This window comes from Dermochelys coriacea, chromosome 3 (assembly GCF_009764565.3).
Source record: "Dermochelys coriacea isolate rDerCor1 chromosome 3, rDerCor1.pri.v4, whole genome shotgun sequence".
Taxonomy (NCBI): domain Eukaryota; kingdom Metazoa; phylum Chordata; order Testudines; family Dermochelyidae; genus Dermochelys; species Dermochelys coriacea.
The window spans coordinates 65,394,603-65,408,839 of record NC_050070.1 but is presented as its reverse complement, the minus strand read 5'-3'; the positions used below and the strand labels follow the sequence as shown (position 1 = coordinate 65,408,839).

At 48.0% G+C, this 14,237-nt stretch overlaps 1 protein-coding gene and 1 pseudogene across 1 annotated transcript in view; one reads left to right on the top strand and one right to left on the bottom strand.

Annotated features, from left to right (window-relative positions):
* ME1 (malic enzyme 1) overlaps positions 1-14,237 on the top strand; it is a 356,730-nt gene that overhangs the window by 119,122 nt on the left and 223,371 nt on the right. The gene's annotated exons all lie outside the window — the stretch shown is intronic.
* LOC119853770 lies at positions 2,874-4,183 on the bottom strand (annotated as a pseudogene).

Below are 14,237 nucleotides of genomic sequence, written 5' to 3'. Positions count from 1 at the left end.
CAAAGTCTGTATTCAAGGTGGTCTCTGTTTCATTTGAACCAGGTGGTGCATTTGCCTGTATTTTTTCCCAAGCCACATTCCTCCCCAGAGGATTAATGCCTCCAGACTTAGAGGCAGTCTAGTCTTTTATCAGAATAGGACTGAACAGTTCCTTGCTTCACCTTGCTTGTTTGTATCATATGCAGACCACATGAAAGGACAAGCAGTCTCTACGCAGACCATCTCTAGATGGGTAACATCTTGTATCAAGACTGCATCTGAGATGTACCTTCTCAGAAGATACGGGCACATTTGACAAGAGCGCAGGCAATGGCAGTGGCATTCCTCAATGACATTTCCATATTGGACAGTTGTAGGGCAATCATATAGTCGTCCATGCATACGTTAATGGACCAGTATGCGATCACTGATTCTTTCAGAGTAGACACTAAAGTTGGGAGAGTTTGATCCTGATTCAAATAGACTCCAAACCCTGCCTCTGGATAGGGTACTGCTTGCTAGTCACCTACTTGGAAAACATGTCTGCATCTACTTGAAGAAGAAACGGTTACTTACTGTAACTGTGATTCTTCGAGGTGTGATGCAGATGTGTATTCCATGACCTACCCACCATCCTCATATATTCAGGGAAAGGGCCACAGACACCAGGTGCGAGTGCCGCCCCTCTACATGTACTGCTAGGCAAAAATCTGGCTCTGGTGTGGGCACACACCTACTTGGAATACATGACTGCATCATATCTCAAAGAACCATAGTTACAGTAAATAACTCTTTCTTCCAAATGGTCATTCTATTGATTATCCTCCTTGAGTTGTCTGATTTGCTAGTTTAGATTTTCAGAACTCCTACTTTTGTCTGGCGATTTTTTTCTGAGCCACAGAAAATTCCTTCGATTTGTCATAACAGAGCATCTGTTTGGCCTCTCTTCTGTTCCTTGTATTTTTATCAAATGCTTGGTCGTGGTGACAGTGTACCCCAGGAAGAAAGGAATTTACATCTTCCTGTGCCTGGATGACTGGTTACTGAAGGGCAGGTCCAGAGAGGAAGTCCTTTCCCATGTCAATACTACACTTCACTTGTTCAACTGTCTGGGCCTCATCCTAAACACCAGAAAGTAAACTTTGGTTCCCACTCAGAATATCGAGTTCATTGGGGCCCTAATAGACTCTACAAGTTGGAGAGCATTTTTGTCAACTGACCGTTTTCAAGTGATTTGCCACCTTTGTCTCTGTCTACAATCTCAGCCTTCCAAGACAGTTTGGATGTGCCTGAGGCCTCTTGAGCCACATGTCCACTTGCACGCAGGTGGTACAGTTTGCAAGGTTTTGTCTTCGCCCCATTCAAATATGGCTCAGGATAGTTTACTCTGTGACTCTTCACTCCGTGGACCAATTTTTCTGTTTCCTTCCACTGGTCCTGGACTCTTTGCAGTGGTGGATGCTTCCAGAGAATGTTTATCAGGGTGTTTCCTTCACGTGGCCCTTTTTACCAACCATGTGTGTTGTCACTGACACCTCCTTGAATGGGCAGGGAGCACATCTGAAGTCACTGAAGTTCAAGATCTGCACTCGGAGCAGGTGTCCTCACTGCATATCAATGTGCTGGAGCTTTGGGCCATCTGCAATCCATGTCAGACTTTTCTGGATCATATTGGGGCTCAGTGGATCACATACTTATAAACAGTACCACCACAATACGTTATGTGAACAGACAAGGGGGAGCATGCTTCAGGATTCTCTGCCAAGAGGAAAACAGATTGTGGCAGTTCTGCATTGAAGAGAGTATCACTCCAATAGCTGACCATTTCCCCAGGGTCCAGAATCATCTCATGGACCATGTCAGCAGAATTTTTCCCTGAGTTGCAAGTGGTCTCCGAAGACCAGTGTCCTCTGGGTCATCTTCACAGCTTGGGGCGTTCCAATGTTTTACCTGTTTGCTACGAGGAACAACAGGGAATGTCACAGTTCTGCTCTCAAAGGGGCCTTTGGCCAGATTCACTGTCTGACGTTTTCCATCTCAGCTGGCAGCTGTCTCTCCAGTATACGTTTCCGCCAATTCCAATCATCCTCAAGCTGAAGAAGGATCGGGCCAAGCGCATTCTCATTGCCCTGACATGACAAGTGCTGATTCTCCAACCTTCTTGTTCTGTCAGTTCAGCCTCCAGTACCCCTTCCTCTCTATCCCAACCTACTCGCACAGAATCACAAATGCACTTTACATCCCATGCTCAGCTCCCTGCATCTCACAGCGTGGCTGCTTCATGGCTAAATGAGGAGGAAATATGGTGTTTGGCGGCTCTTCAGCAGGTCCTACTCAACAATTGAAAGCCTTCTGCCAGAATGGCCTAGTCCTTAAAATGAGCCTTTAGCTCATTGAAAGTACATCTGGCAGCAATATCAGCATTTCATCCCCCTATTCAGGTAAGATCAGTCCTTTCCAGTGCTATGGTAGCAAGAGTCTTAAGAGGACTTCTACATCTCCATTCTTTGGTCTGAGATTTGGTTCCTCTGTGGGACCATAACTAGTGGTTTTAATGGGACCTCCATTTGAGCCCCAAGCATTTTGTTCCTTTCCACTTTTGTTCAGAAGACTGCTTTCCTCATAGTCAACGTGACTTTGTGACAACATCAATTTTTTTTGTCTAAAGTGGTTTTTCAGTTTTGTTTGAATCTGGTGATAGATTTACCTATGTTCTTTCCTAAGCGGTCATCTCCAAAGGATCAACATCTCCATACATTAGATGTCAGGTGGTGTCTAGCCTTCTACCTGGACAGGACTATGCTTCATGAATTAAGAGTTCACTATGGTGGATTGCAATTCTCAGTCACAGTTTCTTTATCACACTTTTCTGTCCTTATATAGCCATTACTCTGAAACCGGTAATCAGTACCATTGTTGTCTCCCTTGTAAAATTGTAATTAGCAGCTGTGATGGGCAACAAACCTGGAATTAGAATTTTGTTTAATGTTTTCGTCTCAAAGAACAACACTTTAAAGCTTAGCTGTCTTTAACCAGGTTTAACATGACTGATACATAACAATACTTGCATCCCAGACATAAAACATTAAAAGGTTCACTAAATTCTGAAGGTATCTACACTGTAAAGTATTTTCAAATTAGTGATTGTATAATCCCTTTTTATGCTTCAAATTCCAATCCTAGACCAAGTTAGTGTCCACCCGCATTGATATTCTTGCCATCCAACAAAGCTGACAATGTTAGTTTGATACCTGGCTTCAAAGTCTGAGTGTATCCTAAACCAATCAGACTGGAGTTGTTCACTTTAGCAGAGAAAGATGCATTGGAGTCAATCTGATATTTGGCTGCTATTCCAAAGTGAGTGTTGCTATTTCCAGCTGTCCAAGCAAGATTGACTGAAGTTTCCAATTTATCATTCACCTTCGGATAAATGGAGCCTCCAAATTCTGTGCCATCATTCACATGAGTGTGAAGCTGCAATTCATCAGTCTTATAACCAACAGCGAAGTTGCTCTGGGTTATTCTGGATTTAGTCATCTCAAAAGTCATTTGGTAACCTGCCAACTAACCCTCATAAACGAACACAAAGGCTCCACTTATTGAAGATCCAGACAAACTCCATGTCACAGCCGAGGTTGATGTGTTCCCGTTTATATCCAGTCTTAATTTTAGCATTTTTTTTCCTGATCTTCAAGAATAATCTCTATGCCTACTGTGTTGTCGGTGTTCCACTTATCCATGAACGTCAAGCCATATTTCCTCCATTTGTATTTTGTTTCCAAACTGCCAGTAAGTTTGCTTGTCTCTGACTTTGCTGAACCTGAGCTTGTAAATTCCAATCCATTTTCAGATTTTGTTTTCAAAACAAGTTTTATTCATACAAATCCATAGCCCTTGGTGAAAACATCTCTGGCAGATTTTCCTAGATCAGCATAAGCAGGTGGAACAGCCATTTTCTTGCTCACCGGGCTCTGGACTATAAAGTGGATAGAAAGCTGGCTAGATCATCAGGCTCAACGGGTAGTGATCAATGGCTCCATGTGTAGTTGGCAGTCGGTATCAGGTGGAGTGCCCCATGGGTTGGTCCTGGGGTCGTTCTTTTTCAATATCTTCATTAATGATCTGGAGGATGGCATGGACTGCACCCTCGGCAAGTTTGGAGATGACACTAGACTGGGAGGAGTGGTAGATATGCTGGAGGGTAGGGATAGGATACAGAGGAACCTAGACAAATTAGAGGATTGGGCCAAAAGAAATTTGATGAGGTTCAACAAGGACAAGTGCAGAGTCCTGCACTTAGGATGGAAGAATCCCATGCACCGCTACAGACTAGGGACCAAATGGCTAGGCAGCAGTTCTGTAGAAAAGAACCTAGGAGTTACAATGGATGAGAAGTTGGATATGAGTCAACAGTGTGCCCTTGTTGCCAAGAAGGCTAACGGCATTTTGGGCTGTATAAGTAGGGGCATTGGCAGCAGATCGAGGGACGTGATCATTCCCCTCTATTCGACATTGGTGAGGCCTTGACATTGGTGAGCCCCATGCTACAAGAAGGATGTGGAAAAATTGGAAAGTGTCCAGTGGAGGGCAACAAAAATGATTAGGGGACTGGAACACATGACTTATGAGGAGAGGCTGAGGGAACTGGGATTGTTTAGTCTGCGGAAGAGGAGAATGGTGGGGGGATTTGATAGCTGCTTTCAACTACCTGAAAGGGGGTTCCAAAGAGGATGGATCTAGACTGTTCTCAGTGGTAGCAGATGACAGAACAAGGAGTAATGGTCTCAAGTTGCAGTGGGGGAGGTTTAGGTTGGATATTAGGAAAAACTTTTTCATTAGGAGGGTGGCGAAGCACTGGAATGGGTTACCTAGGGAGGTGTTGGAATCTTCTTTCTTTGAGTTTTTTAAGGTCAGGCTTGACAAAGCCCTGGCTGGGATGATTTAATTGGTGTTGGTCCTGCTTTGAGCAGGGTTTGAACTAGATGACCTCCTGAGGTCACTTCTAACCCTGATATTCTATGATTCTATGACTAAACAGTTTCATGCTTAGCCTCACCTGTTTGTGTCATATGCAAATTAGGATTGTCGATTAATGGCAGTTAACTCATGTGGTTAACTCAAAAAATTAATTCTGATTAACAGCTACAACAGTGCCATGTGAATGCCTGTTCTCACTTTCAGGTGACATTGTAAACAAGAAGCAGTCAGCACTGTCACTTGCAAATAAAAACTTGTTTCTCTGAGTGATTGGCTAAACAAGAAGTAGGACAGAGTAGATTTGTAGACTCTAAAGTTTTATATTGTTTTATTTTTGAATGCAGTAATTTTTGTACATAATTCTACATTTGTAAGTTGAACCTTCATGATAAAGAGTACTTGTAATAGATGAATTGAAAAGTACTATTTATTTTGTTTTTTACAGTGCAAATATGTCATAAAATAAATACAAAGTGAGCAATGTTCATCTTGTATTCTCTGTTGTAATTGAAATCAATATATTTTGACAAAGCTTCTACCTTGTCTCAGTGGGTCCAGTGCTTCCTGGTGGATTACACTAGCCTCAGAGGCTCACTGCGACCCTCCACGTAGCCCTTCTCTCTCTAGAGGCAAGGTTCTTCTTCCAGTGTTTGCTCATGTGTATTCCACAATAGGTGTGTGTTCTTGCCACGTGCACCAGTGCCGGAAGGTTTTCCCCTAGCAGTACCCACAGGGAGGAGTGCCCCCCTCTGCAGCGCCTGCCTGGTAAGGGGGGCTGCACTCCCCGCACCCTTGGTTCTTTCTTGCCGCCAGTGAAGGTGCGTTGGAGCTGCTCAGCTACGGCTTTGCTGCGGCTCGTTCCCAGAACCCTTAGTTTGTTCAGTAATACCTGTAGTTTGTTAGCTAATTCAGTTAGTTTAGTTAGTCACTGAGCCCGGGCCAGGGCATGCCCCACACCCCAGGCTTTAAGTTGTGCAGCTCTTGTAGGCACTATATGCCAAGGAGCGACCCGCACGCGGATTGTCTGCGCTGCTTGGGAGAAACCCATATCAGTGAAAGGTACAAGATTTGCAAGTCTTTCAAGCCCCAGACTAAAAAAGAAAGGGACATTAGGCTCCGGGTCATCGTGATAGAGTCAGCACTGGCCCCATCCCCGGCACGCCACTCCGAACTGGTCCCCAGCACCGCAGCGTCGGTACGCGGAGACCCTCAGGTACCATCGTGCAGTCGGCACAGCTCCCCATCCATGGGGCACGCCAAGAGGACCGGAAAGACTCCCTCTTCGCAACGGCACCGAGGGAAGTCTGGGACAGAGGCTAGGCCCATGTCGGCTAGTCCTCCATCCCCATCTGGCCCTAGGCCTCCGACTCATGTTGAGCGGAGTAGTCCGGCCCCTTCGGAGCATGCCTCTCCAGCTGTCCGGATGCTATCTATGCCCAAAGCCCTCCAGGCAGCCAGGGACGTCATGTCCATGGTGGTGCCCGGAGTTCTGCCAATGTCAGCCCCACGCTCCAGAGGCAAGCTGCTGCTGAGATCACCGCAGTCGCCACTGGCCCGGTACCGGTCTTGGTCGAGTGAATGCTCCCGACACCGCTCACTGCCCAGAGACCGCTGAGGGCTCAGTCAATGTGGATCGCCCTCGATGCTGGCCAGACTATCCGGATGGGTGCCGTCCGACCGGGACTCCCGGCACCACTTGTCTTCGCGAAGCGAATATCAACGGGACCGTGGCGGATGTCGCCAATGGTCATTGTCTTTCAGGAGATACCGGAGTCAGTCGCGCACAATCGTTGATGCCGTTCCTGCTTGGCCTCCCTTTCCACCTGTCGAGGCTGTTTGCGGAGCAGCTACTACTGTTGGTGCCGCTCCTCTGTGTCGAAATCCCGATCCCGTGGCCGACATAGGGCCCGGCACTGCCAATAATCCTGGTCCAGAGGCAGCTGTGGATCATTTGCCAGCCTGGCCTCCCCTCACAGCCACTCATCTACAGGCCAAGCTAGCCAGTCCGAACAGCCGGCCCTCCGGTGCCACAGCAAGTGCAGTGGCACCAAGCGTCATGGCCGGCTCAGTGGTATCCGGTGGGGGCTCGCTCAGTGGCTGGGGCCTCAGAAGCACTGTCGGCTTCCATCTTTAGACCGCCAGAAAAAAGGTCGGTGGGAGCTGTGTTCTCGGTATAGTGCCCAGAGTCCGACCAGGTGGTGGATCCTCTGGTGCCGGATGACACCTAAAGCACTGCACCGGCTTTACCCCGTCCAGAGGAGCTGATTGCGGCCCTGCCCCCTCCGTCCTGCAGGAGGCCTACCGGGCTCACCAAGACCTCCTAAAAAGGGTGGCAGCGAGCCTGCACCTCCAGGCTGAGGAGATGGAAGGGCCCTCAGGCTCCCTGTTCAATGTGCTGTCCCTTTCAGCAACGGGCAGGGTGGCCTTGCCGCTCCATGAAGGAGTGGCAAGAATTTCAAATGCCCTGTGGCAAACACCAGCCTTGTTGGCTCCCATTTCTAAAAAGGCGGAGCACAAGTACTTTGTACCCACGAAGGGACACAAGAATCTGTATACCCACCCGGTGCCCAACTCCTTGGTGGTTGAGTCGGTCAACCACAGGAAGTGACAGGGGAAACCAGCCCCGACCCTCGAGAACAAAGACTCTCGGAGGCTGGATACTTTCGGGAGAAAAGTTTATTAGTCATCAAGCTTTCAGCTACGAGTAGCAAACCATCAGGCTCTCCTGGGTCGCTATGAGTTTAACCTCTGGGAATCCCTCCCCAAGTTTGAGGACTCACTCCAGGAGCGCGATAAGAAGGAGTTTAAGGCGCTTGTAGAGGAAGGACGGCTGCTGCAAGGGCATCCCTGCAGGCCGCTTCGGATGCAGCGGACATGACCACACGGTCCATGGCCTTGGTGGCGTCCATGAGACGGCCATCATTGCTTCTACTCTCTGGGCTCTCCAGCGAAGCGCAGTCGTCAATGCAGGATCTCCCTTTGGACAGGAAGGCTCTGTTAGCTGAGGAAACAGGCACAAGGCTGCATGGCATGAAAGACTCCCACACGACCCTCCAGACCTTGGGCCTCTATGTCCCTCCTCTGGCAAAACCCAAGTCCATGCCACAGCAGGCTCCCGCCCAGGCCACCCTCCCGAAGTATAAGGCCGCCCACAAAAAGCAGTGGGACTATAGAAAGCGCCCACAGCGGCAATCCCGGCCTGCCCCCGAGCCTGGATCTTCTAAGGGCAAGCAGGTGGGCAAAAGGTGCTTTTGACGGGATGCTCGGGGATGCTCTGCCAGTTCTCAGCAGGGACCTCCCCCCAGTAAAGCTCCTTTTCTCCAATCGGTTGTGTACTTTCCTCCCAGAATTGTTACGGCTCACCTCAGACCAATGGGTCCTCAACACCATCTCCTGAGGTTAAACCCTTCAGTTTACTTCCTCCCCACCCAACCACCTCCACCCCAGTCCCTTCTGGGGGATCCCTCTCACGAGGCCCTGCTCGAGCAGGAGGTAGGGCAGCTCCTGGACCTAGGAGCTATAGAGGCAGTGCCCAAGGAGTTCCTGGGCGGGGGTATTACTCCCAGTATTTTCTTATCCCGAAGGCAAAAGAGGGGCTCAGGCCCATCATGGACCTGTGAGGCTTGAACCACTACATGGTGAAACTCAAGTTCCGCATGGTTTCCCTGGCATCCCTCATCCTCTCCCTGGATTCCGGGAACTGGTATGCTGCCCTCGATCTACAGGACCTGTACTTCCACATCCATATATTTGAGGGGCACAGACACTTCCTCCGTTTTGTGGTCTTTCAGAGTCATTACCAATTCATGGTCCTACCATTTTGTTCTGTCCACTGCCCCCAGGGTCTTTACAAAATATATGGTGGTGGTATCGGCCTACCTCAGACGCCACGGGGTCCACATATTCCCATATCTGGACGACTGGCTAGTCAAAGGCACCGCCCGGTCGCACATGAGGGATCATGTGGCGCTCCTCCTGTCCACATGTGCTGCCCTGGGCCTGTTGATAAACAATACCAAGTCCATGTTAGTCCCGGTCCAATGCATAGAATTTATCGGGGCGCTACTGGACGCAATGTCGGCCAGGGCCTCTCTCCCACCAGACAGGTTCAAGACCCTGAAAGGGCTCATCGACTTGATCACAAGGTTCCCGGTGATGACAGCCAGGGTTTGCCTGCAACTGCTGGGTTACATGTCTTTGTGCACATGTGTGGTCCATCACGCCAGACTCAGAATGAGGCCCTTCCAGCTCTGACTGGCCTCACAGTTGTCCCAGGCCATGGATAGAATGGACAAAGTCCTCACCATGCTGAACTTGGTGATCACCTCCCTGCGGTGGTCCGTCCCAAACAACATGCTCCAACATTCTCAGGAATAGAGCCTCATTGTTGGAGCTGGTATCCAACACGTCGGACCTGGGTTGGGGGTCCCATATGGGGAACTTTCAGACCCAAAGCCTGTGGTCTCTACAAGACCTACCCCTTCATATAAACATTAACGAACTGAGGGTGATGCAACTGGCGTGTATGGCCTTCCGCTTGCACCTGGAGGGCAAGATAGTCAGGGTCCTCACGGACAACACGGCCTTGATGTTCTATATCAACAGGCAAGGCGGGGCCCGATCCTCTGCCCTCTGCCATGAAGCCCTCAGTCTGTGGGACTTCTGTATAGCCCACGACATCTACCTAAAAGCCTTCCACCTGCAACCCAGCAGAACCAACGATGCCCCCGATTCTGCTCCGGGGTGGCCTAGGGAGGGGCGCTATCTCCTATGCCTTTATCCTGTCCTGGTCATGTCAGCTCCTCTACACCTTTCCTCCATTCCCTCTGATCAGCAGGGCCCTGGAGAACATAAAGATGGACAAAGCCAGGGTCCTCCTCGTTGCTCCAGAGTAGCCTCAGCAGCATTGGTATGGGACCCTCTCGGGGCTGGTGGTAGCTCTGCCATGGCAGTTGCCACTCCGCCCAGACCTGCTCTCAGGACCAGGGCTGCCTTCTCTATCCCAGCCTAGCAATGCTTCACCTCACGGCGTGGCTGCTCAGTAGCTAGGTGGTGAAGAAAGGACATGCTCGGAACAGGTTCAGCACATCTTCCTTGAAAGTAGATGGCCCTCCACTCACTGCTCCTATGTAGCAAAGTGGTCTCTGTTTTCAAGGTGGGTGGCAGGCCAAGGTGTTTCCCTGATGGCCGCCCTGATCCAGCTTATCCTTGATTACCTCCTCCACCTGAGGGTCCAGGGACTGACGCCCTCGTCAGTCAGGGTGCACTTGGCGGCCATATTGGTCTTTCATCCCCCAGTGCAAGGGCACACGATGTTTTCCTATGCTATGACCGGCCGGTTCCTTAAGGTTTTGGACCGTCTCTATCCATATTCCAAGCCCCTGGTTCCACAGTGGGACCTAAACCTGGCTTGTCTCACGGGGGCCCTGTTTGAACCACTGGCCACGTGTTCCTCATCTCACCTCTTGTGGACACTGGCTTTCCTAGTACCTATCACATCGGCCAGGTGGGTCTCAGAGCTCAGGACCCTGAGCTCAGGGCCCTAACCTCCGAACCGCCATATATAGTTTTTTGTAAGGACAAGGTCCAGCTCCGCCCACACCCTGCATTCCTCCCGAAGGTGGTCTCTGCCTACTACATGAGTCAGGACATTTTTCTGCCAGTCCTCTGCCCCAAGCCTCACGCGACTAGTCTCCACACGCTTGACGTAAGGCGAGCTCTGGCTTTCTATCTCGAGCGGACCAAGGTGTTCAGAAAATCTTCACAACTGTTCATCGTCTCGCTGAGCGTGTGGTCAGCCAATTTCCACTCAGTAGCTTTCTAAGTGGATCAGTTTGTGCATCCGTTCCTGTTATGAGCTGGCGAGGGTTCCCCCACCATCCATTGTGAAGGCACAATCGACTCGGGCGCAGGTCTCTTTGGCTGACTTCGTGGCCCATGTCCCAATCCAGGACATTTGTAGGGCCACCATGTGGTCTTCGGTTCACACGTTCACCTTGCACTATGCGATCGTCTCCCAGGCCAGGGATGATGCCGGGTTCTGCAGGGCGGTACTCCGTCCCGAGAACTTGTGAACTCCTACCCACCTCCAATAGATATAGCTTGGAATCACCTATTGTGGAATACACATGAGCAATCACTCGAAGAAAAGATGGTTAACTTTTCCGTAACTGGTGTTCTTCGAGATGTGTTGCTTATGTCTATTCCACATTCCACCCTCCTTCCCCTCTGTTGGAGTTGTCTGGCAAGAAGGAACTGAGGGTGGGGGGAGCGCAGCCCCCCTTATACTGCACCAGGCAGGCACCGTCGGGGGGGGCGCTCCCCCTTATGGGTACTGCTAGGGGAAAAACTTCCTGCTCCGGTGCATGTGGCGAGCACACACACCTATTGTGAAATAGACATGAGCAATGCATCTCGAAGAACACCAGTTATGGAAAAGGTAATTGTCTTTTCACAGTTTACTGACCCATTTTCATCATAAGCCAGCAAGGGAGTGAGGAGAAGCTACCCTCCCTCGCACAGTTTCTGTTGTCTCCCAGTCTCAGTGATTAATTGGGAAGGGGAGGGGGAAGCCCGGGCCTACCCTCTACTCCGGGCTTCAGCCCAGGGACCCTAATAGTAGCAGCTATTGGTAACTGACTTTTTGGAAACAGGATGAGTACAGTTTCCTGGGCCACTTCCTCACATCAGCCCTCACTTCCTCAATATCTATTTCACCCTTACCTCAGGGCCTCCTTCCTTGTGCCTGATAGGGTTTGTACTGCTCAGTTTCTCCAGCCACGCAGCACAGCTTCCTTCTACAGCTCCTGATACGCGCCTAACTGACTAACTGGGAGGCTTTTAACTAGTTCCAGCCAGCCCTTGATTGGCTTCAGGTGTCCCAGTCAACCTAGCTGTCTCCACTGCTTTCTAGAAGGATCTTAATTGGCTCCAGGTGTCTTGATTAACCTGGAGCAACTGCCATTTTGTTTACCACCGTAACAGGGATTTGATTAGCCTGGGGCTAACATACCTGTTTCTCACTACTTTCCTAAAGCCTTCTGGCCTTACCCCATTACAATATGTAGAAAACATCCAAAAATATTTAAATAAATGGCATTCTATTATTGTTTAACAGCACGAATAATTGCAATTAATTTTTTTAATCACTTGACAGCCCTAATGCAAAGCGAATGAAGGGGCATGCGGTCTCTTCACAGACAGTCTCTAAATGGATACCATCCTGTATCAAGACTGCATGTGAAATAGCTTTGGCTATGCCTCCTGAGTGGGTGCAAGCTCATTCTACAAGAGCACAAGCAACGTCGAGAGTGTTCCTCGGTGATGTCTCAATATTGGATGTTTGTGAGGCTGCTACGTGGTCGCCCATACTTATATTTACGAACTATTATGTCATTACCGCATTTTCCAGCGTTGGTGCATGTAGGGTCCTGCAATCTTTGTTTAGTAGGCTCCTGGGATGGGTACTACTTGTAAGTCACCTAAGTGGAATACACAGCTGCATCTATTCAAAGAAGAAGAAATGGTTACTTACTGTAGCTGTGGTTCTTCAAGATGTAATGCAGTCATGTATTCCATGGCCCACTCTCTGTTCCTTCTGCATCAGAGTCTAATCTCTGGGCGTTTGGTGCGAAAGAACTGAAATGGGTCAGGGCATTGCTGCCTCATATAGTGAGCGGGAGGGGCTATGGCCACAGGGCATGAGTGCTGCCCCTCTTCAAGTACTGCTAGGCAAAATTCTCCAGGCTCTAGTGCGCTGAGCACGCACACACTAAGTGTACAAGTCTACATCACATCTTGAAGAACCACAGTTACAGTAAGCAACCATTTCTTGTTATGCGAAGGAGTAAATAAAACCTCCATATTCACTTTCTCTGTACCGTTCATGATTGGTTAGATTTCTATCATATCCTACCTTAGTTGTTTCTTTTCTAAGCTGAACAGTGCCAGTCTTTTAACCTCTGCTCGTATGGAAGCTGTTCCATGCCCATAATCATTTTTGTTGCCCTTTGTTGTACCTTTTCCAATTCTAATGTATCTTTTTGACATGGGGTGATCAGAATTGCATGCTTGATTTTCCAAATATATTTGTTAAAGGCGCAATGTACCATCTTTGACCATAATCATTTTTGGAGCTTGTAGAATAACTGGAAAACTGTCACCCTCTTTATTAGGTGAACCTTTAAAAACAGTGATGTTGGCAAGATATCTAATGTGTTTGACCATCCTTTAGCCCATCAACAGATTTCCTGGAAAAAAATGTCCCGAGTAGCTGGAAATTGACAGTCTTTGGCTTTGGCCCTTTGAATGGAATGATTGAAGGTGGCTAGTTGGTAACTTCTAAAACAGTAGATTTATTTTAATTCATACATAACCTAGAAAATGGTTCAAGCAGATGAATTTCCTGAATGATACCTATGAATAGAACAGGCTGTGAAATAGCTAAAGCAGAATCATCAGGGTGATTTTAAAATGTATTGGAGCTTATGATGCATCATTTTCTTCATCATGCAGTATTGTAATGGGAGGATGTTCTTATTATTATAATCGTATTCAACTTAAATGAAGCAAATACATAAAAATTCTTTAGATTTAAAGATTATACCCAAGGAGGACGGTTTTGACATTACTAGGGACGGATAAAGACATGCTTTAATTAATTGACGTTTTTATATTAAAAACTATCACTTAACATGATTGATGTGCTTGTCCATCTAGTAGCTGGAAGGAGAAACTATTTTTCCATATAGATTCTTGGGCTTGTGATGACTTTTGTCACTCTATTAAAGGGATGCTTGTGATATGAAAGCTTACTTGTCTTGGTTTCTCTTAAGAATTGGGTCCAAATTGAATACTTTAATCTTCTGACTAGCACAGGTAAGTCTCCTATTTTCTCTTATCTAGCACAAGGAAAATATCCTGTTTTAGATGATTTTTTTTCTTTATTTTAAAAAAAAAGAAGTAAAAGCTGCCTGCCAAAATTCAAAGAAAAGACAGTGAAAGTGCCAATTTCCACTCTGACACAAAGCCAGAGCAAAAATAATTTTGCTCAGAGTGGTTCAGTATGTGTTAGGGGATGAATATGGATAGCAATGGAACTACTCCACAGCTATTATTGCAACCCATATGCTTCAATAACTTCTGTGATTGTTGAGTAACCCACTGGTTAGTGTGTGTTGTGTCCTCTTTGCCATCCCACAACAGATATGTAACAGTCCATGGCTTGTGAACTTGGGTTTTTAGCTCATACTGTAGAAATTAATGCATTTAGCTCTGGAAGT